Source organism: Triturus cristatus, chromosome 6 (genome assembly GCF_964204655.1).
Source record: "Triturus cristatus chromosome 6, aTriCri1.1, whole genome shotgun sequence".
Taxonomy (NCBI): domain Eukaryota; kingdom Metazoa; phylum Chordata; class Amphibia; order Caudata; family Salamandridae; genus Triturus; species Triturus cristatus.
The window spans coordinates 1717004-1743912 of NC_140589.1; the positions used below are offsets into that span (position 1 = coordinate 1717004).

At 49.0% G+C, this 26909-nt stretch overlaps 1 long non-coding RNA gene across 1 annotated transcript in view; it reads right to left on the reverse strand.

The window, feature by feature from the left end:
• Nucleotides 1–423: 423 nt before the first annotated feature.
• LOC146813613 (uncharacterized) overlaps nt 424–26909 on the reverse strand; it is a 51505-nt gene continuing 25019 nt past the window's right edge. The window contains exon 3 of the long non-coding RNA XR_014962427.1: nt 424–1035. This is a non-coding gene — a long non-coding RNA (uncharacterized LOC146813613). The remainder of the gene's footprint in view (nt 1036–26909) is intronic.

Consider the following 26909-nt stretch of genomic DNA (forward strand, 5'->3'; position numbering starts at 1 on the left):
GATTTAAAAGGACTTGTAAACCTGTGGATGTGTCAAAATCTTACGCCTCCCCAGGGAAGGAGTAACAAGGAGAAATAACTTTCTTTCTCCTTGTTTTTTCATCTTTCTATGTGCGCTGCAGAAAGAGGAAAACACCCCTCAGGATTTCTTTGTGTGCAGGAAGGTGCATCTTCCTGCATAAAAACAATCCTGCCTACAACACAGGCACCCTTGCACCCTGGTGTAACGGTGCCTGTATTAGCGCTAGGCTGCCTAAACGGTGCAGTGCAGGAGGGAAGGGCAGGAATGCAGGTATTGAATACATATATTAATATGTATATATATATATATATATAAATAAATAGATATTGAAAAATCTGACCTGCCATGTTCTGCTTTCAAAAACAAAAGACTGCTGTATTATAAAAAGACAAAAAAGTGATCTCAATTATGAACATTCTTTATTTGTTCTATTGCGTTCTCATTTAATTTTGATAGTTGTGTATACTTTAATTTCTGTCTGTATGCTGTTAATCAATTAAAAGTTACATTATTTTGTCTGCAGTTTCCATATTGGACATTCTGTGTGTGTTTGTTTATTTGAACAGCATATAATCTTCAAAGTTACATGAATGTCATACCCTTTTCACAGCACCAAACAAAGGCATTAGGCTACAGGTTCAAAATTACAGAAAACATCACAGCATTGCTTTTGTGCCTCTACGGTGTGCAGTGGAGGACCTCCATAGTAAATTCTGGACAGAAACAACCCATTACATGCCTTAAACATGACCTTCCCATTTTGAAACAGAACTTCAAATTCAGAGCTTCTGTTTTTGGATGTCTTGATCTTATTACCGCTGCATGGGTCCACAAAGAGGTAGTCGCCCTTGTAGTCAGTGATTTGCACTTTTCCACCATTCACGAGGCACACCTGGAACGTGCAGGTGCAGTCTTTCTGGCACTGCCCCTGGATTCCATTACCCGTTGAGGTCCAGTACATAGAGTTGTCCATCCGAAAGGCAATCCTCGAAGAGCAGATCAGCCCCTGGAGATCTGTCAAAGAAAAGTCAAATCAATGCTTCTCCCAATTTTCCACAAGTTAGATTTATTAAATCTGTCTTTCAAACATTGTAAAGCTATGAGTTTTGACACAGCTGTTGAATCTCCCCCTGACTTGTACTGTGACAATAAATGCACCCCAATAAAGGCAACCGCCAGAATTTGTAGGATTTTCCCCCTACTCTTAGACCGAGTTTGTCAAAGTTGGGTGTGTTTTGCTCTGTTTTCAGTAATACTCTTGCAGTGTCCTATTTCTGGACTCATGCTTTTGGCACAGCAGGCAGAGCTGCCAAAATGGACACTTTACATTTGCTACAATGGGCTATGAAGGATGGAATTTAAGTGATTCTGAAGAGATGCTTCAGAGAAGCTGTAGCTGGCAGTGGGCGTGCCATCACTGTCCCTGATCCAACCTTGTATGGTAGGTGGGTAGAACAGGAGATGTTCTGATCAATGAGGCCGCAAAGCCTGACTTGCAGTCCTTATACTGAAACCATCACTTTTACCCCTGCTGCTAACAACATCTACAATATGGACCTGTCCAGAGTGTTTTGCCAAAGCCCATTGAACTCAAAACATCCTGGGAGCTTGGCTTTCAGTTTGGCACACTGGTGGACTTCCACTTCGCTTGGGGAGATGAAGACATTTCTGGGCCTTATGTTCAAAATGGGAATAGTGCAAAAACTAGGCATACTGTTGTGCTAGTACACTCCCACAGTTTGGGTAACAGCCATCTTTGCACCTGTCATGAGCAGAGATTGTTTTTGCTGTTGCAGAGTATGCTGTATTTCAATGACAATTCTGCTGCCTTGCTCTGGGACCATCCATACCATAACATGTTATTCAAAATTCGCCCTGTCGTAGAACATTTGTCTGCCTGGTTCCAGAGATGTATACCCCGGGAAAGAATATATCTGTTGATAATTCCTTGATCCTGCACAAAGGTGACTGCTGTTCAGGCAGCACATAGTGAGTAAAAATGACACCAAAATGTGCAGTGCTGCTTATATATAGAGCCTGAGATTGTACACAGGGAGGTTCGCCACTCTACATCCTGCCGATTGCCCTTCCACACTAGCGACCTTGGAAAGGTCTGTATGGGAGCTTCTCCAATCACTCCTTCAAAAAGGTTATAGCCTTTATGTGGACAATTTCTATCTGGGAGTAATGCTGTTCAGCAAGCTTTGCAAAGCTAGCAACTTAGCAAGCGGTTAAGTATGATACTGCCACAAAAGATTCCCGCAGGAGCTAGTTTGTAAGAAACGTCAAAAATTTCAGAGCACTGCGTTGCGTTCCAACTAACTGCTCGCAGTCAAATTCGCAGATAGGCAGCATCTGTATGTGCTCACTACAATCCATGATGTGTGCATTTCCCTCGTCATGGTTTGGGGTCAGTTAGCTGAAGCTCACAAGTCCACCTGCATACAACAAGTATATGGACAGAGTGGATAAGAATGACCAGATATCTCAGCCATGTAAAGTGCATTGTAAAACTCGCACTTCGTATAAGAAGTTTACCCATCCGATCCAGCTGGCTAGATACATGCATATGTCATTAGATGGCCTAGGGAAGACCTATGTCTTTTCTTGACTATCAGTTGACGATCATCAAAACTCTTCTTCTTGCAGACGCAGGAACCTCTGCTTCATCTGCTGTGAGGGTCCTTGTGAGTCTGCAGGATTGGCACTTTGCTGACCACGTTACTGCAATACAAATATTCAACAATGTTGTCATTGCAGTCTGCTCTAAGCAAGAAAAGTGGCATGAGAGTCTATAATACTGCCCCAAGTGCCTATCTCAGCCAAGCCTGTGTTTTCCAACTTGCCTTATGTCATACCATACAAAAGTGAAGTATTAAAATTGATTGAGGTGGAGCTTCCCATGTCCCTTCAAGAGGCTGTGCAGGGATAAATACCATCCATGGGCCACTACGTCACTGGGACAGCAGTATTTCAAATTGTTTCCTCTAGTTGAGAACATTTTGGCCTTGGTTACTGCCTGCTTGAAACTGTTATCCACCACCAGAATGTAATAGATATTCTTTTTGCCATATGAAAATGTCATTACAGTCACCACACTGCTGTACATAACAGTGGATGGCGCATAGGCACCGTTGTCACAGAGTACCCTCTTTGACAAAACCTACAGCCTTTGGCGGTTTTCCAAGTGCTCTTTCGGGACTGTAGCACAGTCTTTCCAAACACGTTTACCTTAGTTTCAAAGGTAGATATGCTCCCTCAGTTTGAGAAATCTAGGCCCCAAGCCATCCTCACTCTTTACTTGCACTTAAAGCTTGGAACAACCTGCCCTACACATCTTAAATTCATGAATTCTGCAAGAAGCTGAAGACGTGTCTCTTCAACTAAGCAAATCCATCACTTAGCCCAGTACTACTCCTGCATCAGCTTTAAAAATAAATAACATTACACAGAACTTTGCACCCAGCACAACACAAATGGGTCATATTTGTGGCCTGCTTGTCAAGTTCGACCTCTGTCAGAATGTTGCAGATGTTCTGTTAGTTATATGACGAATGCATTAAAGTCACAGCACTGCACATAACAATGAAAAGGACATAAACCATGTTATCACAGAGTACCCTGTGCGCCAAAAGCTAACATAGTTCGAACTTTTGGAGGGGCTCTTTAGGGAACCTCGGATTATACACCCCATCATATTTACCTTAGTTTCAAAAGTAGATATGCTCACTCACTTCAAGAAATCTAGACCCTGAGACATCTTCCGACACTCCCAAACTCACATTCACAAACTGGAAGGAGTTTTATGTAGCAGTGGGAGTGCACTAAAGGTGCATGAAAGTCAGTCTTCCTGAGTCTTTTGTGGGTCTCATCAGAGCCATTATTCAAGGTTCAGTTGGCACGCGTTTGGTATTCCTTAGAATGTTGTGGCAGGCAGATACTTGACAGTTATGTAAAGCTTAGTCCAAGTTTCTTTTCATTTGTGAAGTTCTGAAGCTTGTTGAGGTACCAGCCGACAATATGCCTAACCATATGTGTAGAGATGTCCTTCTGGTGTGTGTGTATGTATGTAAGAAACTGGCTCTATATATACTACAACAAGTTGAGGTATAGTGTGTATAGAGTTCAAGTGACGCCAGAGGTAGGCAGAGGTTAAAGTTAGATAGAACCTTACTCTCTGTTTGTGGTAGCGTGGTCGAGCAGTAAGGCAGTATCAGAGGACAGTGTTAAGCATTTGATGTACGCACTCAGTCAGCAAATGAATTCACAAACTCAAGAACTGAACTCTAGGCCACTTGTTTTTGTATAAATAAATATACTAGGGGGCCTCCGGTTGGTGGCGGCTGGCTAGCAGGCCACACGGCTGTGGGAGCCAAGCTCCTAGGGTTTAGGTCAGGGCAAATGGGGCATCAAGTAGGCACAAAAAGTGCCCCCTCAGCGGCTCTGGGGCGGCCGGGTGCAGAGTGCTTTTTCCGACGTCGGGTTTCCTGTTGTTTTCTATGGAGAAGAAACACTGCAGGCTCGGGGACGAGGATCTTCTGGGTGCGACCACCACTTCGAGGGATATGTTGGGGTGTCTTGGGTTGGTTAGGCACAGTTGGTTTGGGCACACAAGGCCGTGGGGCGTCGGGTGCATGGGTGCCTTTTAGGGTCAGATTTTCTTACCAGCTCTGGTCGCGGTAGAGGGGGTCCTCTGGATTGAGGCTGCATGCGTCGTCTGGAGGCTTAAGGCAAGTCAGGACTCGCCGGATCTCGGGTCAGTATCACTGGGGTGACCTCCTTGTGGTGTTTTTCCACTCGAGCTCGGGGCGGGTTCGGCGGGTGCAGAGTGGGCTGGATTCCAGCTATCCGGCCAGAGCCAGAAGCTGCAGTTTGAACAAGTCCTTTGTTCACGTGAAATTCAGTCTTTGAAGCGAAGGCAGGCAGGTCCTCCGGGTTTTTTGAGGTTGCTGACTGCAGGACACACCAGGATTTCGCAGGAGCAGGTTCGAGGGGAGTCAGGCCTGTAGGGCTGGGGCCAAGTCAGTGGGCGTCGTCCTCTTGTTAGCTCTGCACGGCTTTTCGGTCCATCTTCTCATCTTCTTTTCTGGTTGTTTCTGGATCTGAGGAAGCAAGGTTCAGGGTGCCTAGATTTAGGGGTCTTACAGGTAGGTAAAGGGCAGGGACCAATGGGTCCCTTCCCTGGGGTGGGTACACCCCCTATTCTGCCACTCTTGAGTGGGAGGGGGGCAGGAGCCTGTCCCTGGTTGGCTGGCTCCCCCCATCCTCAAGATGGCGGGGACACGAGGTTGTGCTCCACCTCGCCTCCCCCACCTGAGGGGTGGATTTGGCAGAGGCGGGTACACCTCCCTTCCTCACTTCTTTTTCCCACCGGTTCTCCTTCCCAAAGAGGGGGCTAGAACTGGTGGGGACCAATTGCTGAAAGCAGCAAATGGTCTGGAGAGGCTCGCAAAGGCGGCATGCCTTTGAAGCTTCTCCTTTGTGAACCCTGCCCATCCTGGGGGAGGAGGCATGGCACCTCGTCCCAGAATGTGCATTGTTTCAGGCCCCCAAGAGAAGCAGGCTCTCGACCCAGGGGTCCAGAAACATATCTGGTGGTGGTAGCCTAAGTCACCACTCAGTCAGGTTACTGGAAGTTGGTCGAATTTCAGGGGGCATCTCTAAGATGCCCTCTGTTGTGTATTTTATATTAAATCCCACACTGGCATCAGTGTGGGTTTAATGTGCTGAGAAGTTTGATACCAAACTTCCCAGTCTTCCATGTAGCCATGATGGTGCTGTGGAGTTCGTAATGACAAACTCCCAGCACCATTTACTCCTAATGCACTTACAATGCCCAAGAATGGACTTGGGCGCTGTAGGGGCACAGGGCTCATGCCCTTGTGCCCTCACCACCGGCATAGTGCACCCAGCTGGAGGGTTGGCTGATTCTAGGCCAGGGTAGTGGTTTGTTAGGCATGGCACACACAGAGCTGTGAAATCCATTAAACTCAAATACAGTGGAGACTGTAACAGCTTGAATGTTATTTACACCATTAAGTGTCCATGCGGATTGCTATATGTGGGCAAAACATCGCGCAAAACTAAAATCCGAATATCAGAACACAAAAGTACAATTCGCACAAAGAATCAAAAATCACATTTAGTACTACATTGGATGGAACATCAACATACCATAGCACAACTCAAATTTACAATTCTTGAAATGGTACCTTTTAACACTCATTCAGACACAGCCAAACTACTGGCCCAAAGAGAGGTATGGTGGGTTACATTTTTAAATACATTGGTACCAGCAGGATTGAACGATAAATTGGAACTTGTGTGCTTTTTGTAACCAGCATAGATCATGGGAATTGTATTCTCAATGAATTTGCATAGATTGTAAGTACTGTCCTCACGTTCTCTTGGTTTTGGGATCTATTTTCATCTTATAATTTCACTACTAGTTGAGCAACATCTTATCCTCTAGTCACTTCGTTTTTTTACATTTTTTCCACATTCAGCACATTTTATTCATCATTCTCACCATTTTTGGTCAGGTATTACCACATCAGTTCTTTCTTCAACTCCCCACAGGACCCGGATTACTGAGGATTCTTATTTTCATAGATTTTATATACAGCACGCCATTTTTGGATTGGGCATACTACTCTCTTAGCAACCATATCACCAGTCACTTGGCTGTATTTGTGTAGAAGCATGTCTACACTTTTTTTTGCTTCTTAGGGTCAACCAGTGTTTATTTAAATCACATTATAGGACACAGAGTTATATTGGCTTGGCAAGTACTCAGGAGCACAGTTCTGCTAATACGGGGCTTTGGGCGCCATCACAGCATGGGTTGAGTTAATCACAACCTCACAGTTTCCGATCATGCTGTAACATCCACAACTGAACACACTTCATGTTCCGTGAACCTTTCAACAGGTTCACGGCAGTTTTAGCGCGCCATCTTTAGATGGGTTCAACTTTTATCAGGCTAACATGGATTTCAGTCCTTCTTCAATTTCAGCGGCTCGCGCATGCCTTGCACATCCGTTATAACAGTCCGGAAGTGTTTGAATACAAGATGGGCGAGCGCGTTTCTACACGGAGCTCGTCTTCACATTTCAGAGCTTTGAAGAGTTTCGAAGGGCTACGCGAGGTAGGCACATTTATACCACAGCCAGCGGTAACTCTGCGTGTTGCTGCATAGATTTGGGGCTTCATGTGGGGGGAGTAGGTATCTTGAGTCATTCTGTTTTTTGTCTACAGGCTGTTTTCACGCGATCTAAGGAAGGCTTGTTTTTTCGTGATTCCCATTCTAATACCGAGTTGTCCTTGGCATACTCTTAGGTAAATATGGTGACTTCCTTCAACAGGACAGTGTAATTAAACGTTAGTGTACCAAGATACAGCGATTTTATCACATCACATTGCCATTTTTTGTACACAGGCTATTGCAAAGATCTGAAGCAGACCCCAGCACTGCTACGCATTTTTTCTCCCTTTGACTGCATTAGGAGAAGCTTGAGACCATTTATCTTGAAATGCTAAACTTGACAGTTTTCACGTAAGGGTTCTCTTATATGCATTTTCTATTGGGCTTCAGGTGGTTTTCATCGTTTCACTGGATCAAAACCATTAACAGTGGCGTGTAGTGGTCAATTTTTGGAATCTATGATGTTTCTTATATCTGGCTTCTTAAGCCAACACACCCACGCACAGGTTTATCTCTCTACTTTAATCACACTCTCGGTGCATGTGTAGGACAAGTACAGGCACGATCAGACCTCTCTGGAAAGTTAGACGATGTTACCAAAAAAATGTTTTCTAATATAAATGAAATTCAGGTAGACATTCGTTTATTCTATTACATGTTGCAAAATGTATTCAATTTTTTCTTTTATACACAGGCCCCTGAAGAAGGGATTGCTGTAAATCCCGAAATGCATTGGGCTATCTTCAACATCTACTGTCATGCTGCATAACATTTTGGAATTTTGTATCTGTATTGTTTAATGTGCATTTACAAGGAATTCATAATTATTGCTCATTTATATTGTATATTCATTACATCATTGATGTCAACATTTTGTTTACTTTGTGGGTTTGGAGGCTCATGAATTAAATGAGTTGAAACCAGCACAACAATTGCTTACATCATGGTTTACTTTATTCATCAGCAACAAGCATAGGTTCAGTGGAGTACATACAGAGGTACTTTTAGCAGTGCAATCGGTATACAGTTGCTTCGGCGCCTGTTATTTTCACGTTGTACGAGGGTGGCCACCTTTTTCCGATTAGCACGCAGTTCTAGTTTCAGCACGATTTAATAGTGGAAACAAATAATATCATTTTGAAAATTTAGTAGTGCGCTGACTTCCACAGATTGCACACACAGAGCTGTGTGCCATGTCGACTCTCCACTTTGTTCTGCACCAAGACATGCAGCTTGCAAAGGCAGTGTGTGTGTGAAGGTGGTTAGCTAAAATATCGAGTTTTAAATTTCGACCTACAAGTATATCGAGTTTTTAATATCGTAGGTAAAGAATATCGAAGTCAAGAATATCGATGGACAGAATATCGACCCCAAGGTAAGTATTATCGAAGTTAATAATATCGAAGTCATTAATATAGATGTAAGTAATATCGTAAGCAAAAATTTCGATGTCAATAATATCGATATTTTATTAGTGTAATGTATTTTAATATGTATTTTATTTGTATGTTAAAGATTATTGTAATGTATTTTAATATATTTAAAAATAAATGTTTAGAGATTAATAATTATTTTAAATTAAATTTAGCGTTTTAGTATCAGAGCGGGTTGTGGGTTTATAGGGAAATAGGGTGGGAAGTAATTTAATTATAATTAATGAATTAATATGTATTGTTTAATTGGTATTTATGATTAATTAATTGTTAATTAATTATTAATTGTAAATTAAATATATTAATTGATTGATTAATTGTTAATTAATTGTAAATTAATTTTATTAATTGGTTAATTATATAAGTTATAATTAGTTTAATATTAATATTTATTTATTGTTATTGTTAATTAATTAATTGTTAATTACTAATTAATTGGTGATTTAATTTTATTAAGTGATTAATTGATAATTAAATTAATTATGTGAATTTTTATGTGTAGTGGGTTGTGGGTTTATAGGGGAATAGGGTGGGATGTAATTAAATTAAAATAATTAATGATCATTTTTATTTATTTGTAATTAATAATAATTAATTGGTAATTAATTATTAATTGGTAATTAATTGTTATTAGTACGTTAAATATAGTAAATATAAATAATTTAATATTTCTTGTTATTTGTTGTTATTGCTAATTAATGTATTGTTAATTAATAATTAATTGGTGATTAATTGTAATTTGGTAGTTAATATGTATAAATTAGTAAATTAATAAATATATTAATTATAAAGAATGTATTATTAATTGTAAATAATAGATACATTGATATTTAAATGTATTGTGTATTTTGTATGTGTAGTGTGTTGTGTGTTAAAGGGGGAATAGTGTGGGATGTAATTAAAAGTTATTTATTTAAATATTTATTTTAAATAATTGGTATTTAATAATAATTATTTTGTAATTTAATTATTAACATGCTATTTTTTATAACAAATTATTTAATTGGTTATTATGTTCATAGAATCCCTATGCTATCCAGTGCTTTCCCCACTGTTTTACTATCTGGAGTGGGAATAGTAATTTTTACCCCTACGCTATCCAGCGCTTTCCCTACTGTTGCACTCTCTGGAGTTGGAATAGTAATTTTTACCCCTACGCTATCCAGCGCTTTCCCTACTGTTGCACTCTCTGGAGTGGGAATAGTAATTTGTACCCCTACGCTATCCAGCGCTTTCCCTACTGTTGCACTCTCTGGAGTAGGAATAGTAATTTTTACCCCTACGCTATCCAACACTTTCTCTACTATTGCACTCTCTGGAGTGGGAATAGTAATTTTTACCCCTACGCTATCCAACGCTTTCCCTACTGTTGCACTCTTTGGAGTTGGAATAGTAATTTTTACCCCTACGCTATCCAACACTTTCCCTACTATTGCACTCTCGGGAGTTGGAATAGTAATTTTTACCCCTACGCTATCCAACGCTTTCCCTACTGTTGCACTCTTTGGAGTTGGAATACTAATTTTTACCCCTACGCTATCCAACGCTTTCCCTACTGTTGCACTCTTTGGAGTGGGAATAGCAATTTGCACCCCGACGCTATCCAGCGCTTTCCCTACTGTTTCACTTACTGGAGTGGGAATAGTAATTTGTACCCCTATGCTATCCAGCGCTTTCCCTACTGTTGCACTCTCTGGAGTTGGAATAGAAATTTTTACCCCTACGCTATCCAGCGCTTTCCCTACTGTTGCACTCTCTGGAGTTGGAATAGTAATTTTTACCCCTACGCTATGCAATGTTTTCCCTACTGTTGCACTCATTGGAGTGGGAATAGTAATTTTTACTCCTAAGCTATCCAGCGTTTTCCCTACCGTTGCACTCACTGGAGTGGGAATAGTAATTTTTACCCCTACGCTATCCAACGCTTTCCCTACTGTTGGACTCACTGGAGTGGGAATAGTAATTTTTACCCCTATGCTATCCAGTGGTTTCCCTACTGTTGCATTCTCTGGAGTTGGAATAGTAATTTTTTTCCCTACGCTATCCAACACTTTCCCTACTGTTGCACTCTCTGGAGTGGGAATAGTAATTTTTACCCTTACGCTATCCAACACTTTCCCTACTATTGCACTCTCTGGAGTTGGAATAGTAATTTTTACCCCTACGCTATCCAACGCTTTCCCTACTGTTGCACTCTTTGGAGTTGGAATTGTAATTTTTACCCCTATGCTATCCAACGTTTTCCCTACTGTTGCACTCTCTGGAGTGGGAATAGTAATTTTTACCCTTACGCTATCCAACACTTTCCCTACTATTGCACTCTCTGGAGTTGGAATAGTAATTTTAACCCTACGCTATCCAACGCTTTCCCTACTGTTGCACTCTTTGGAGTTGGAATAGTAATTTTTACCCCTACGGTATCCAACATTTTCCTTACTGTTGTTTTTGTTGGAGTTGGACTAGTAGTTTTATTGTGTCTGATATTTAATATGTTTTGTAATATTTTAGCTATTGTAATATATCATTAATAATAAAAATTATTCACATTAAAAATATTGATTATTATTTGCTATATGTAATTATTAAATATTGATTAATGTTATTGTTTTATGTGTATAGATGTATTGGTAATTTTTAAAAACATTTAATAATTTATACCTTACAGATTTTATTATTAAAGGTAATTATTAAGTAAGTATATGTATTATATAATATATGTATATGTTTAATTAAAGTTTTATTAAATTATATATATTAATTATACATTTTAAATATTATACAATATATTTAATTATGTTTATTTAATTTCTAAGTATTATTTGGATTATTTTACATATATTTTTAAAGAAGAAAAAAAACGATATTTTTTAATAACGATATTTTTGACATCAATATTTAATTATCGATATTTTTGTACTTACCATGTTGTAGATAGGATGTCGATATTCTTGACATCGATATTTTTGTTGCGATATATTTGTAGGTCGATTTTCTGTCTGTCGAAATTATGTCATACAACCGTGTGTGAAAAGGTGCAGGGTCCCTGAGAGTGGCACAATAAATGCTGCAGCCCTTCGGGTCCTTCCCAGGTCTCAGTGCCATGGGTACCTATGGTACCATTTACCAGGGGCCAACCTGTGGCCAGGGATACCAATTGGGTTTGTTTTGGGGAGAGAACACAGGCCCTGGGAACCTGAATGGCAAGGACCCAGGGCACACCAAGAAAAAGTGCATCAGTAGCCAGGCAAAAAGTGTGGGGGGGGGGGTACTGCAACAGACACCGCCCAAAGGCCGGGAGACTCTGACAAAGCTGGGAGAGTCTTCCTAGTCTTCCAGGCGAGGAAGAGTAGAGGAAGTGGTTTGAAAGTTGCAGGGCCTACTCTGCCTTACATCCTTCTGTCCAGGTCAGTCCCTTTGGGAAGCTGGCCTACCTCAACAGCTTCAGGGCCTAATTCCCAATGCTCCTTTCCTAGCTCTTTAGTGTCTTCACCCCATCTTTTTAGTTTGGCTCTGTAAATTCCAACTTAGCCAGGGCAAAGCCCAGCTTACCCACAGAGGTCACTCACAGCCTGAGCAACCCCACCATGACCAATAGGGTCAGGGGGCCTAACTTGCTATTTGGCAGGGGGCTAGGCCACCATGCCAAGGACAGTGCTGCCATAAAGGTTAACATCCAGCAGAGGCTACTGACAGCTGTCAGTGCCCAGAACCACATCTTTAGCTCCTCACTGGTAAGTGAAGGGGCTACCTTACAGGCTTCTTGGGGTTCTGGTTGCCTGTCTGCTGTTTTTAGGGTGGGGGGTCACTACACTTGGAACGGAACACCCTTCCTCTACCCTCCTCAAATGTAGGGACAATCTCTTTGGGGATTTTAGGATCATAAGATTGCTCTTCATCCTTGTTATTTTGATTGCTGCCACCATTGATGGGTGCTAAACCCATCTACTTTCTTTCTGTCTTTCTTTCTCTAGAGCCAGGAGTCTGGACTCTAGATCCAATCTTTTGGCCAGCCTTGCTAAAAGGCTGTCCTCCTCATTGAGGCTGCCCTCAATGTCCTCACCAGGACCTGAACCACCTGTGTGGCCTCTAGGTCCCCAGAGGTTAACTCTTGGAAGTAAGGGTACTGGTACCATTTACCAGGGGCCCACCTGTGGCCATAGATACCAATTGGGTTTGTTTTGGGAAAATAACACAGGCCCTGGGAACCTGAATGGCAGGGACCCAGGGCACACCAAGAAAAAGTGCATCAGTAGCCAGGCAAAAAGTGGAGGAGTTACTGCAACAGACACCCACTTTTCTACATAAGTAAGTTAGTTAATGACTGGATGAGAGGTGGTTTTATTGCAGATTCTGTCCTGTGGTGTATTAACGTGAGGGGACCTTAAAGGGCGGTGGTATGTCAATATGAGCGTATTGCTGTGCTGGAATGGGCCTGTAGCTGGAGTTATGAAAGTCTTTGTGTGTTTGCATGAAACACGCATGGATGGAGTCTAGAGCAGTTGTTCCTTGGACATGGATTTATGGCTCAACTCCAGCAGTCATGAGTTTACTATTCTGATACTGCTCTTAGTATTTGCTCTTTAAAACCAGTACTTTTGTAGGTGCCAAAATCAACCAGTATTGGGGGCGTGGCCTAGAGAGCCAACATGATGGGCACACTGTATGAGAGCCACCGGCAATCATCCTTATATCTGTCAACATCCTGCCCACCATATCCGTGACTTTTGGCCCTAGAGTGCTCTAGGGACAGTGGATGCACTGGGGAGTGCCCTGAAGGGTTGACTGCAGCTCCCGGGAAAATCTGGGACAAAGCGGGGGCACCAGACGACTGAGGCCCTGCATACACAGGCCACGGCCTGGGACTATGGTAACAAGGAAATGGGCCCTTGAGGAAGAAGGCGGGGCACGACGGCAACTGTTGGCGGCTGGTGGAGAATTAGGAGGAAGCGAAGTCACGGGCTGCATAGCTACCGACCCATTGGAGGAGACACAGTATGAGAGAAGAGATGCACTCCTGGGGGTGAGCAGCTGGGCAGTAGGTGCTGAGGGGACTCGGGGGGACAGCTGCTGTGGCCCTAATTGACAGCCTTGCCCGGCACGGCTACAGTGGTGGTGATTGGGTTACACTGTGCAGCCAGGAGATCCCTGATGACCCTCTTACATTGGGAGTGATCTGGCGCCTCAGGGCTGATTGTTGAGGCTGGGGCAGCCACGGCCACGGACTTGTTGGATCCTGCTCATTGTCAAGGGTCCTTCGCTGGAGGGGCTGAGGGAGAAGGCCCAGTGTGCCCTGGGGGTCTGAGATCAGGGGGCCTTCGGGCTGCCCATTGTGGTTGTGCAGTCAAATTGGGCAAGGAAAGGGATGTAAACCCACCTGGTGTTGGAGAACATCGCCCAGTCTGCGTAGCTCTATTGTGAGGACTGTGAAGCCCTGCTGGCAGTTTGCTGCCTTGCGGAGACAAAGTGGGAATCTCAGAGCTGGGCCCTGCCGGCTCCTTTGCTAATTACAACACTCATTAGAGGGATCTGAGTGTGTGCAGGGACATCTGGAGGAGACATTGCTGGCCCAACTCCAGAGTTTTAATGAGGTGCCCCTCCATGGCAAAATGCTGCCTCTGCGCTGATTGCCCTTCGCAACGGATGTGGCAATAATGTCTGTGACACCCGGCATGTGGCTTCATTAGTGGGTTGCGCTGAGGCTAGTGGCCTAGTTGCTGAAGCCACCAGACCAGGTCCTGGTGTGGCTTGTGACGGGGGACTGGCAAAACTCATCCAACACAGACACAACTTGGAGTAGTTCCTACTCCATCTGATGGGGATTGTGGTGCAGAATGCCCACTGACCATCGTTTTTGCCACCACTGGGGACTACATGGGGGTCTGGCGGATTGTGCTCACAGGCGAAGCCAAGCAACCATCAGGGAGAGGCAGATGAGGTTGCAGCCCACCATAGCTAAGGATAAACTACCCTCTACAACTGACAAACTGAGCACCATGGACAAATATGCTAATGTTGACACTCAGTCTCCCAGTTGAGAGGTTCGGTAGGTGCTGGCTCAGCTAATACTGTGCTGTGGGCGGTCCAGAGATATTCTAGATGCTAAAATTGGGGCAGTGGGCTTTGACATCAGCCTGCTCCGTCAGGACCGGCGAAACGTGGTAGACAAGATCACCAAGTCAGAGAGCAGGGTGTCTGGTGTAAAGAACTTGGTTACCGCCCTGCAACAGAAAATAAACACCCTAACAGTTGTGCCAAGGGAATTGGTGGTGCGGGTGGAAGATGACGAAGGCCGGTGCCCGACGCATTAATTTGCGTTCTGTTGGCTTCCCCCAGGGCTCCTCCATGGACATGTTCCTAATGCAGTAGCTCTACTCGATCGTAACCATGGAGTCCCTTTCGACATGCTTTGTAGTTGAAAGTGCTCATAGAGCATTAGTAAAGAAACGCCCTCTTGCGGCGAGACTGCGGCCACTAATTGCCAAGATTCTCAACTACATGGATAGGGACATGATCCTTAAGTATGCTTGGAGCCAAGACCAGATTTTCTTTCAATCACAACACAAACTGAGATTTACGAAAATAGTACAACAACAGTGTCAATCATTCACTGCAGCTAAGCAATGCCTGTGAGATCTTAAGATGCAATACAAGTTGCTTTATCCTGATCAATTGAGGGTCATTTTCAATTTACAGACTATTCTTTGACTCTCCAGAATTATGTTTTACCTGGGTGACATTGAAGCATTATATTCCACCTCAGTTTAACTCTGATTTGCCCCAAAGCGATAGACGGCATAATCCCACCAAATCAACTCTGAAGCTACAGAATCGATTCTGTCGGGATAATGCACCCTAGTTGTTATTTATTGCACCAGTAAGACATGCTTGTTCCCTGCCATGGAATGACAGCTCTAGCACCACTGGCACCGTTTTGGTAGTGGGGATTTTGCATGCCCTGGTAGGGTGGGACTTCACCCATAGGGTAAAAATGTATCATTTTCTCCAGCACAAGTTCCTAGTTAGGGAGGGGTTATGGGTATTCAGTGGTGATACCCTCTTGATGACCCCTGCTGGGGTCTGGAGAGGGCCTTTTCTGCAACAGGTTCTTCTTATTTACCAAAGTAAGGGGGGAGGGACAAAGGGATTTGGTTGACTATTTTACGTTGCACTGTACAGACCCACCACACATGTCTCCTTAGATCCGTATGGGAAAGCCCGCATTTACTTTCCTTAGCTGTCAATTGCTGACGCAGACCCTGTTGGTCCCCAGGGGGATATAGGTGTTCTCACATGAAAGGTGTGTGGGGTCTTAGATAAGATTAAATGTGACACGCTTCTGAAACAGGCCAAGAGACTTGGGGGGTCGACATTCTTCTCCTGTAGGAGACACATCTCCTAGGCTTCCAAATCCCATGCCTGTCCAGGTATGGCTATACCCAGGAATTTTACTCTGAGTTTACAAGGGGATCATGTGGTACAGGTATCCTAATCCATTGCAGAGTTCCCTTCAAGCCCACTAAAGTCTGGACAGACATCTATGTTAAATACTCACTTGTAAGTGGCACACTGTATGGAGAATCTCTTACACTTGGCAGTGTATATGCCCCTTGTTGGAAGCCGGACCTCGGGGAGTCGTAGAGACCACCCAGAGGGGCCCCCACACTGTACGAAGTAGCCGAGCGCCGCTGAGAAGCCTCCGAGGGAGATTCTTCTCCTATCATGTACTAGCACAGTAACACCACCACACCGGACTCAAGGAGGTTGTCTCAAGACGAGTAAATCTTTATCAGCACTTAAAGGTTACGGGATCAATATTTACACGGAAAGGATCGAGGGATCCACAAAAGTCTCAGTGTCTCTTTAGAAGGGAAGGGGTAGCGGGACAGTCTTTGGCAGGAGCTCGGTACGAGGGTACCTGGGGCCCAGTTCTTATCCTCAAGCTGGAGGACCTCCGGATCTCGGAGGGGTCAAGCCGCGACGGCGTCAGCAGGGCTCTGGCGTTCAGTTCGTGGAGAGCCGCGACCAGGTCAGCGGGGCTCTCAAGATGGTTTCTGCTCAGCTCGAGCCGCGACGTCGTCAGCAGGGCTCCGAGGGAGGATTCAGCGAGGTTGGGCCGCAACAGCGTCAGCAGGGCCCGATGTTCCGGGGGGCTTCAAAGTTCAGCAAGGAGGAGCCGCGACGCAGTCTGCAGGGCTCGTGGTGGATTCAAGCAAGAGTTCTTCTCCGTAGGGTCGGCCGCGATTCGATCAGCAGGGCTCTCGACTCCGGGATACAACTGCCAGTCTGTTGCGGGGTCGCCCCAGATATAGGCCTGGAGCCCTTTGAAGTCCGGACCCTTGCGCCCGGAGGGGCGGAGAGGCCGGGTTGGGAGCGGCCAGACGCCCAGCAGGAGAGGCGCCGGGCCCAGGAGAGATGGAGGCCGATCGCACCTCGGTGTGTGGGGACGGTTGGGGGTCCCATCGATACTGCCCTCCGCCAGGGCGATGAGGTGTTCACGTGATACCCCCTGGCCAGTTCTTGGTGCCTCAATGTCTGGGCCTCGCTGGGGCCGAGGCCGGGTTGAGCGGAGTCAGGTGGACTGGTGTGCAGAGTCACGTGGCAGGCAACAAAATGGTGGAGCCCCGAGGTGTATGCGACCTCGTGCGGCTCGAACGGGTGGCCCGTGGAGGCCAGGGCGGGGAACGGGCCCAACCCCAGGGAAGTCAGGACCACGCCACGAGGCCGGGTCCAACAGGCGTCCCCCCCAGCCGAAGGCAGGGAGAGTCACCCATCTTCTTGGGGATTCTCCTCGTCAAGGCGGAAGAAGCGGGACAGGCCGTCAGCGTTGGCGTGGTCATTGCCGGGTCGGTGCTCAACCGAGAAGTCCATCCCTTGCAGGGCAATGGACCATCGCAGCAGCTTGGGATTCTCGCCTCTCATTTGCATTAACCACCGTAAGGGCCGGTGGTCGGTCTGGACCCGAAAGTGGGTACCGAAGAGATAGGGCCGGAGCTTCTTAAGGGCCCACACTACAGCGAAGGCCTCGCGCTCGATGGTGCTCCATCGTTGCTCCCGGGGCAGCAGCCGTCGGCTGATGAAGGCCACTGGGCGGTCGAGTCCCTTCTCATCAACCTGAGACAGGACGGCCCCGATCCCATATTCGGAGGCGTCTGTCTGTACGATAAACTCTTTACTGTAGTCAGGGGCCTGGAGCACAGGGGCAGTGCACATCGCGGCCTTGAGAGTCTCGAAAGCTGATTGGCAGCGGGGAGTCCAGTGCACCTTCTTGGGCTGCTTCTTCGAGGTGAGCTCCGTGAGAGGCCCAACAATGCTCCCATAGTCCCGGATGAACCGCCGGTAGTATCCGGTGAGGCCAAGGAAGGCCCGCACAGCAGTCTGGGTAGTGGGAGGTTCCCATGCCTGGATGGCATCGACTTTTGGCTGGAGGGGGGCCACCTGACCGCTTCCCACCTGATGGCCCAGGTAGGTCACCGATCCTTGGCCGACCTGGCATTTGCTGGCCTTAATCGTGAGCCCAGCCCTTTGGAGGGCGGCCAGGACGGCTTTGAGGTGAACTAGGTGCTCAGCCCAGTGGTTGCTGTACACGGCAATGTCATCCAAATAGGCCGCGCTGAAGGCCTCGAGCCCGGCCAGGACCTTGTTTACGAGTCTCTGAAAAGTGGCCGGGGCATTCTTCATGCCAAAGGGCATCACCCGAAAGTGGTAATGCCCATCAGGGGTAGAAAAGGCGGATCTTTCTCGGGCGCCGGGGGTGAGCTGGATCTGCCAGTACCCGGCGGTGAGGTCCAGCGTGCTCAGGTAGCGGGCGGACCCCAAGCGGTCGATGAGTTCGTCGGCCCGGGGTATAGGATGGGCGTCCGTCTTGGTCACAGCATTCAGGGCTCGGTAGTCTACACAAAATCGCAGCTCCGGGGGATGGCCGGGGGCTGCGGCCTTTGGTACCAGGACGACAGGGCTGGCCCACGGGCTGTCAGAGGGCTCGATGACCCCGAGGGCCAACATCTTCGCTACTTCGGCCTGGATGCATGCCCGTACTCGGTCGGGTACCCTGTAGGCTCGGTGTCGCACGGGGGGCTGTCCCCGGTGTCGACGTCGTGGACGCACCAGTGGGTCACCCCCGGGGTGAGGGAGAAGAGGGCTGCGTAGTCCTGCAGCAGTTGTTGACAGTCGATGCGCTGTTCCGGGGTCAGGGAGGAAGCGAGCTGGACACCTTTGATGGATCCGTCGTGGACGTCGTTCTGCAAGAGGTCGGGTAGGGGCTCGGAGTCGTCCTCGCCACCCTCGTCGGTCGCCAGCAGCAGGCTCAGTTCGGTCCGGGCGAAGTAAGGTTTGAGCCTGTTAGCATGTAGAACCCGGAGGGGGTTCCGGGGGGACTCTAGGTCAACTAGGTAGGTGACGGGGCTCTTCTTCTCCACCACCTTGAAGGGCCCAGTCCACTTGTCCTGGAGGGCGCATGGCTCAACAGGGGCCATGACCCAGACTCGCTGGCCTGGCTCGAACTCGATTGTCGAGGCGTTCCGATCGTACCACCGCTTCATGTCCTCCTGGCTGGCTTCGAGGTTGGCTTCGGCCAGGGCTCGGAACTTGCGGGTCTGGTTACGTAGGGTCAGGAGGTATCGGTAGACGTCAGGAGGGGCGCCCTGGAGCTTCGTCTCCCAGCCCTCTTTGACCAGGCTGAGGGGCCCGCGGACCGGATGTCCATACAATAGTTCAAACGGGCTGAACCCCAGGGACTTCTGCGGGACTTCCCGGTAGGCGAACAGGAGGCATGGCAATAGAACATCCCATCTCCGCCGGAGGGGCTCTTCCAAGCCCTGGATCATCCCCTTTAGGGTTCGGTTAAAGCGCTCTACCAGCCCGTTCCCCTGGGGGTGATATGGGGTTGTGAATTTGTACGTGACCCCGCACTGCTGCCACAGGGACCGCATGTACTTGGAGATGAAGTTCGTGCCCCGGTCGCTCACCACTTCGCGGGGAAATCCCACTCTGGAGAAGATTCCCATTAAGGCCCGGCCCACCACGGGGGCCGTTACAGTTCTTAGCGGGACAGCCTCCGGGTACCTGGTGGCGTGGTCCACGAGGACCAGGATGAAGCGGTGCCCAAGGGCGGTCCGGGGGTCCAGGGGCCCCACAATGTCGATCCCGACCCGTTCGAACGGGGTGCTGACGGCTGGAAAGGGCTGGAGGGGGGCTTTGACCCGACCCCCGGTCTTCCCGCTGGCTTGGCAGGTCTGACAGGACCGGCAGTGGTTGTCCACGTCTCTCCGCATCCGGGGCCAGTAGAAGTGGGTCACCAGACGGCTGTAAGTTTTGTCTTGCCCTAGGTGTCCGGCGAGGGGCACGTCATGTGCCAGGTTGAGAAGGAACTCCCGGAAGCGGAGGGGGACCACCAACACGCGGCTGGCCCCGAGTTCTGCCACTTTCTGTTCACTGTACAATAGGCCCTCGGCCCAGTAGACCCAGTGGGTGCCGGTCTGATCACCGTCGGCCTGTGCGGACGCTTGTTGTCGGACCCCTTCGAGAGAGGGACAGGACTGCTGTTCTTGCTGGAACTGCTCTCGGGTGGGGCCCCCTTCGTGGCGCCATTGTGCAAGTTCTGGTAGGGCGCCGAGGGAAGCAATCTCTTCGGGGGAGGGTTCCGTAGGTCCAGTGTCGGTGTCTGCCTCCCCCTCGCTGCAGGCAGGGGGTGGTGCGAGCCCCTCGGGCTGGGCGGCACCGGGGGCCAGGGATGAGCGGGGGGCCCGGGCGGCCATGGACCGGGTGATGGCGCAGGCCCATTCGGACAGTCCCAGCATTCGGAGGTGCTCTCGTCGCTCCACTTGAGCCCAGGGGGAACTCTCTAGGTCGTTCCCCAGGAGGCAGTCCACTGGTGCGTCGTCGCGGACAGTCACTTTTAGTAGGCCCGTCACCCCTCCCCACTCGAAGGGGACCAGGGCCATCTGGCACAGGCTTTCGCTGTTGTCGGCCGTCCGGACGGGGCACAGCACATTGGGTAGGATTTGTTCGGGGGTCACCAGGTGGCAGCGGACAGCGGTGACACTGGCGCCAGTGTCACGAAGGGCTTCGGCCCGTCGGCCATTGATGGTGACCTGCTGCTGGTATTTCTGGGTGTTGCTTGGGATGGGTGTGCGGGGCACCATTTCTCGGCTGCCCAGGCAGACCAGGGACATGGCCGCCGGCTCCCATTCGGTGGTTCCTCGGTCGAGGGGTTCTTCTTCTTCCTCTCCTTCCCCCAGGGCGGCGGCCGCCAGCTGTCGGGGCGGGGGCCCGCCGGCCCCGCTTCTTCGGTTCAGGGGGCAGACCGGATCGCTGGCATAGTGTCCGGTTTGTTGACAGCCGTAGCAGGTTACTGGGGGCCGTGGTCCGGTTCTGGCTGGGGTCGCCCCTCTTCGGGCTAGGCTCGGGGAGAGGTGTTGCTGCGGCGGCCCTCGAGGTGGGCTCCTGGGGGCCCCGGCGGGGGGGTCCCGGTTCCGGTTCGGCCCTCCCCCTCCACCGCGTTGGCGGGGAGGTCCGGTGGGGTTCCTCTGGTACTCCCCCATTGAGTTCCGGGGGACTCGGGTGTTGACCCATCGATCGGCCTCGACGGCGAGTTTTCGTGGGTCGGTCATCTTGCTGTTGAGGAGGTGTTGCCTCAGCTCCACGAAGCAATTGTTGGAGAGATGTTCCCAGACGATGAGGTCGACCAGCTGTCCGTAGGTGGTGACCTTGCTACCCTTGATCCATCCTTCTAGGGCCCGGCTGAAAAAGTCCACATATTCCACCCAGGTAGTGCCCGGGATCTTCTTACAGTCTCTGAACCGCTGGCGGTACATTTCCGCGGTTAGCCCGTAGCGGGCGAGCAGGGCCTTCTTCATGTGGTCGTAGGAGGTCATCACCTCCTCTGGCAGCTGGAGCAGTGTGTCTCGACCTTCACTAAGGAACCGACCCCACAGGCCGGCGCCCCAGTCCTTTCGGGGCACCCGATGGGAGGTCATGGCCACCTCGTATGCCTTGAACCATTGTTGGATGTCGTCATTTTTGTAGTACTCCTTGACGACATCTTTAGGGATATGTACCTTGGTTTCGGCAGGCGGTAGGGAGTCTTTATTGCTGGGGGTATCGGTCCCCCCTTTCTTTGCCTTGAGCTCGAGCTCTTTGAGGCTTCGCTCGTGCTCAAGGGTCAGTTTTTTTTCTTCCAACTCTCGATGCCGTCTCTTCTCTTCTATCTCCTCTTGTAGCCGTAGCTGCTCTAGGGCCAGTTTCTTTTCTGCTAGCTGGAGTTCGTCGCCCAGCCGTAGTCGTGCGAGCTCTAGTTCGTGGTTCCGGACCTTCTCCCGTTCTCGTATCTCCTCTTCGGAGAGGCCGATTTCTAGGCTGTTTCTTCCTCCGGTTGCCGGAGTCGGTGCGGTTGATGTGGCCACAGTCAGGGGCAGTGGACCTTCGTCCTGGGAGGGACCTGCCCCGGCCTCTTGCCAGGTCCTCAGGGCTTTCTGCATCTCTTCTTTGGTACCTAGGCCGGTGGTTGCAATGCCCTTGTCTTTGCAGAACTGTTTCAACTCTTTGTGCGTGTATTCCTCCAACCGTTCGGGCTGGAACTCCGTGGTCGTGTTGTTCTCTTGGTTGCTCATGGCTTCCGGTTGTTTGGATGGGTAGCTAGTGGGTTACTGGCTTGTACGTACTGCGTTCGGCTCGGATCCCATCGCTGGCCACCAAATGTTGGAAGCCGGACCTCGGGGAGTCGGAGAGACCACCCAGAGGGGCCCCCACACTGTACGAAGTAGCCGAGCGCCGCTGAGAAGCCTCCGAGGGAGATCCTTCTCCTATCATGTACTAGCACAGTAACACCACCACACCGGACTCAAGGAGGTTGTCTCAAGACGAGTAAATCTTTATCAGCACTTAAAGGTTACGGGATCAATATTTACACGGAAAGGATCGAGGGATCCACAAAAGTCTCAGTGTCTCTTTAGAAGGGAAGGGGTAGCGGGACAGTCTTTGGCAGGAGCTCGGTACGAGGGTACCTGGGGCCCAGTTCTTATCCTCAAGCTGGAGGACCTCCGGATCTCGGAGGGGTCAAGCCGCGACGGCGTCAGCAGGGCTCTGGCGTTCAGTTCGTGGAGAGCCGCGACCAGGTCAGCGGGGCTCTCAAGATGGTTTCTGCTCAGCTCGAGCCGCGACGTCGTCAGCAGGGCTCCGAGGGAGGATTCAGCGAGGTTGGGCCGCGACAGCGTCAGCAGGGCCCGATGTCCCGGGGGGCTTCAAAGTTCAGCAAGGAGGAGCCGCGACGCAGTCTGCAGGGCTCGTGGTGGATTCAAGCAAGAGTTCTTCTCCGTAGCGTCGGCCGCGAATCGTTCAGCAGGGCTCTCGACTCCGGGATACAACTGCCAGTCTGTTGCGGGGTCGCCCCAGATATAGGCCTGGAGCCCTTTGAAGTCCGGACCCTTGCGCCCGGAGGGGCGGAGAGGCCGGGTTGGGAGCGGCCAGACGCCCAGCAGGAGAGGCGCCGGGCCCAGGAGAGATGGAGGCCGATCGCACCTCGGTGTGTGGGGACGGTTGGGGGTCCCATCGATACTGCCCTCCGCCAGGGCGATGAGGTGTTCACGTGATACCCCCTGGCCAGTTCTTGGTGCCTCAATGTCTGGGCCTTGCTGGGGCCGAGGCCGGGTTGAGCGGAGTCAGGTGGACTGGTGTGCAGAGTCACGTGGCAGGCAACAAAATGGTGGAGCCCCGAGGTGTATGCGACCTCGTGCGGCTCGAACGGGTGGCCCGTGGAGGCCAGGGCGGGGAACGGGCCCAACCCCAGGGAAGTCAGGACCACGCCACGAGGCCGGGTCCAACACCCCTCCTGCGCTGGGACAGGCTTTTGTTGAACGGGTGGTCAGCCGGGTCTGCCTGGTGGCCTTTTGGTGGGGACTGGAAGGACTTAATGCAATGGACAGGTGGCATGCCAGAGTGAGGGATGCCGGGCCCAGGAGACCAGGCTGGGCTCCCTGGTGTCCACACTGGGATGGGCGGATACATGGAGGGCCTATCATCCGACTGATGCAAGGTACACTTATTATTCGGCGGTTCACAGCTCCTTCTCCAGGCTGGATTATTTGCTTGTCCCCAGCTGCCTCATCCTTAGCTGTTGGATGTGGATATACTACCCACAGGGCTCTCTGATCATTTCCCGGAAGCTCTGAGGCTCTATATGGGACCAGGGCGGCCGGCATTCCTCTGGTGCCTATCGCCACGGCATCTGCAAAATCCTTTGTATAAAGCACTCATTCATTGGTTAATTGGAAAATATTTAGCCATCAATGCCACGACAGCCACCTTTGCGACAATATTATGGGAGACCCTCAAGCTGACTCTCAGACGAATCGACATTAGCTACTGTGCTGGAGAGTGTAAACGTAAAACCTGCACTCTAGTAGACCATGGGGAATAGATACGGATGTTGGAAGAGTGTAGCCGCCAAAGAGATATTGGCATTGTGCCAGTTGGGTATTGCCCAGCAGCAATACCAACAACTACTCATTGATGATGCTAAATAGGAGTTGCAGGCTGCACAAAGCCGCATCTATTAATTCAGCAACATATCGAGCATGATGCTACATAGACTGTCAGACCGCTTGAGATGTTTTGGCGATATCAGTGATCTGAGATGCTCAGGGTGAGCTGCTGAGTGTGAGGTGGCCCAAATGTCTTCTACATATTTTGGGAAAGTCTATGCCTGGTGGAAGGTGATAGGTATGGATCAGGTCGTGGACTTCATTGTGGCTTTCCCCCGTGGTTCTGCTCAACTGGACGAAGCAATCATAGAAGAGGAGCTCTACCTGCCTCTGGCAGAGCTGCGGATTGGGAAATCCCTGGGTCCTAATGACTGTTCCAGCAAGTTCTTTAATATTTGCATGCCGCAATTGGGGAAACATCTATTAGGGGTGATCCACTCCACTCTTGAGGGTCACTGCTCCCACCGGACTGGAGACAGTCAAAGATTGTAGTCTTCCTTAGGCCGGGCCACCAGCCTGAAGGACACTTCATATAGTGCTCAATCTGGGTCCTTAACCTAGAGGCGAAGCTCCTAGCTAAAACCCTGGCTTACAGGATAATGGAATACATGCCAGATCTGCTTCATTCTGACCAAGCCACACACCATACTATTAGGCTGGTATACAATACCCTGGCACTGGCAAACCATTTGGGGAGGCGAGAGGCAGTGCTTCTAGCAGACATGGACGGGAAACAACCTTTACATTGCGCCTATTAGACCGGATGCCTTTTCAACGCGGTTGTTACAACAACCGCGTTATTACAACGCACTGCCATTACTACGCAAGTCATTACATCGAGTTGCAATAGATGGCTCTCTAACATAAGGAATAGTATAATTTACTATTCCAACACCTTCCCTACTGTTGCGTAGGCTGGAGTTGGAATAGTAAATTATTAATTCCTAATGTTACGATGCCATCTACTGCAAGTCGATGTAACGACTAGCGTAGTAATGGCATCGCGTTGTAACAATGCGGTCTTTGTAACAACCGCGTTGTTAAGTACCGCATAGTAAAAGCATGTGTTGTAACGTGCTATTTTCACATAGACAAAGCTTTTGAATCTGTTAGCTGGGAGTACCTGATTGTAATTCTAAAACACCTAAATGTGGGTCCCAGATTCCTTTGCTATGTCTGCTTGTAATACACTGACTTGTCCACCACTGTCAGTGTTGCAGGTGTGGTGTGCGTCCCCTTTCTGATTAGTCTGTATACAAGGCAGGGATGTCCACTGTTCCCGCTATTGTTCGCTCTTGTCAGGGAGCTTTTGGCCACATGGATAAGGGTGGATGACCAGGTGTGAGGGTCTGATTGGCCTGCTGCGGTATCCGATAAGATAATGCGATACGCAGATGATGTTTTATTCTTCTTCACAGATTCGGTTGCCTCAGGACCACTACAGGAATGTTGAGAAATTAGTGGTGTTCTCCGTCGGTGGGGACGCTGGCAACATGGAGTGGGCATCAGGATTGCAGCTATCTACCGGAAGGTTCAAATATTTAGGAGTTTTCGTTTCTCCAGATTCTTTTTTTTTTTTTATAATTCTTTTTATTAACCATCCACAGAGTCGACAATACTAGGCATTGAGAAATACAGACAAATATGCTTCGAGCCTTAGAGCATTCACGGGTACAAAAATACTCAGGGGCAGATTTACAAGCCCCTTGCGACACTTTTACGCCGCTGTTGCGTCACTTTTGTGACGCAGCGACGGCGTAAACAATGTACCACTATGCGACATATTTACAACGTGACACATCTAGTGAGATGCGTCATGTTGTAAAGCCCTGTGGTACATTATACATGCGTCAAGTATAATGTATGCAGGGTGGGCGTTCCATCGCAAGGAAGCCCCGTAAAAGTGACGCAGTAAAATCTACAAGATTTCACTGAGTCACTTTTATGTCCCTGCTCAAATCCTTATGCCTGCTTGAAGCAGACATAAGGAGTGACGCAGCATATTAAGTATAGGGCACCCCTGAGTAGTGCTGGAGTTGTGTTGTGCTTCCGACACAACTCCAGCACTGCGTCACCCTTACGCCAACAGATGCGTCACGCATCTGTCTATTCTTGCGCCACGGTGTGCCGCATTGTAAATGTGGCGCATCCATGGTGGCGCAAGGGGGTTTTTGAGTCACGCAAAATAAATGGTGCAGCCCTGCTAATATGCAGATCTGCCCCAAAATACATTGTTCTGCAACAGGGGTTAAGGCGTGAGTTGGTCATTGGAAACAGGGTCCAGGGGGAGAGCACAGATGCATCCTCGATATTTATTCCATTTGTCCCAGATGGAGGACCATTTCCTGGGACACCCACGGGAGACATACACAGTTTTTCCCTGAACATGCACCAGTCCATGTAGTTTTTCCAGGAGTTCACCCCGGGTGGCTCCCTCGCCCCCCATGACTGTGCTATGTTCCGCTTGGCTATCATTTGACGCAACGTAACCCATAACTTATCTCTGCTGTTGAGGTCTGTGGGCTTCCAGATATTCAAGAGGCACCTCTTTGCTTCCGGTCGTGTGACTACCCCCGTCACCCGACTCACACATTCAACCACTCCTGACCAGTAGGACTGAACAAGGGGGCACTCCCAAATTATGTGCATGAAGGAGCCAATCTGTTCACATCCGCACCTACAATCACCCCCATCCATCCTACCCATTTTAACCAGTGTTGGACAAGAGATATATATCCTGTGGAGTATCTTTAACTGCACCTGACGTAATCTAGA